The sequence below is a fragment of the Glossina fuscipes genome, unplaced genomic scaffold (genome assembly GCF_014805625.2).
Source record: "Glossina fuscipes isolate IAEA_lab_2018 unplaced genomic scaffold, Yale_Gfus_2 2, whole genome shotgun sequence".
NCBI lineage: Eukaryota > Metazoa > Arthropoda > Insecta > Diptera > Glossinidae > Glossina > Glossina fuscipes.
Window position 1 is genome coordinate 11,928,519 of NW_023998416.1, and position 868 is coordinate 11,929,386.

Sequence of the window (868 nt, forward strand, 5' to 3'; positions counted from 1 at the left end):
TGCCATATATTTAATGTATTATACTTATTCATATATATGTATATATATATATGTATATATATATATATATATATATATATATTCATGTGTGTTACGCTTATGATGTTAGGACTACGACTGTGCGAGCTTGTGTAAATATAGGAAATTAAGACCGAACGAAGCAAATTATAGTGAAACGATCATGATTAAAATAAGATTCTCCTTTAGTGTGTTTAATAAAATATTGTTAAATGTGAAAACCACTTTTAAATGAGTTAATTAATTTAATCAAAGTCAAAAGATGGATAATTTTGTATAAAATATTTTTCCTCAAAGATCAATGGTACATAAAGTTGTAGATAATGTTATTCTGTTTTTCGTGGATCTGGAACAGAGGCTGCAGCAAAAAAACCAAACGGCAACTTTGCTCAGATTTAAAAATAGATAGTAGTGTTGTCATGGCTTATCAGTCGTCGCCTAACAGGTACTTATGGATATTGCCTTTCCTTTGGGACATTGCTCAATCTACTCATACGTCCTTACAAAAAATATGGCTGATTTTAGGTCGCGCGATACATTGTTTAAAACAATCGTTTGGCGAGCGCCCTCGTGAACCAGAGTCTTTGGTCGAAGAACAAATCTCTTTTGTGAAAAAAACGGCATCGAAAGACTTTTTATCAATTGAGTTGACTGACATTTGGAAAAAAGCTGACCTTGTTGTCCTTGGCCATGAGAAATTATATAACAACGTTTCAGAATCTTTCACAACACGATTTTTTTTACAAATTATTCATCTGACTATGCGATAGATAGGCTTAATTTAAAAATGTTGATAATAAATTTACTTTCTACAAACCTAGATCTTCTGTGAGCAGAAACAGGGTAGGTT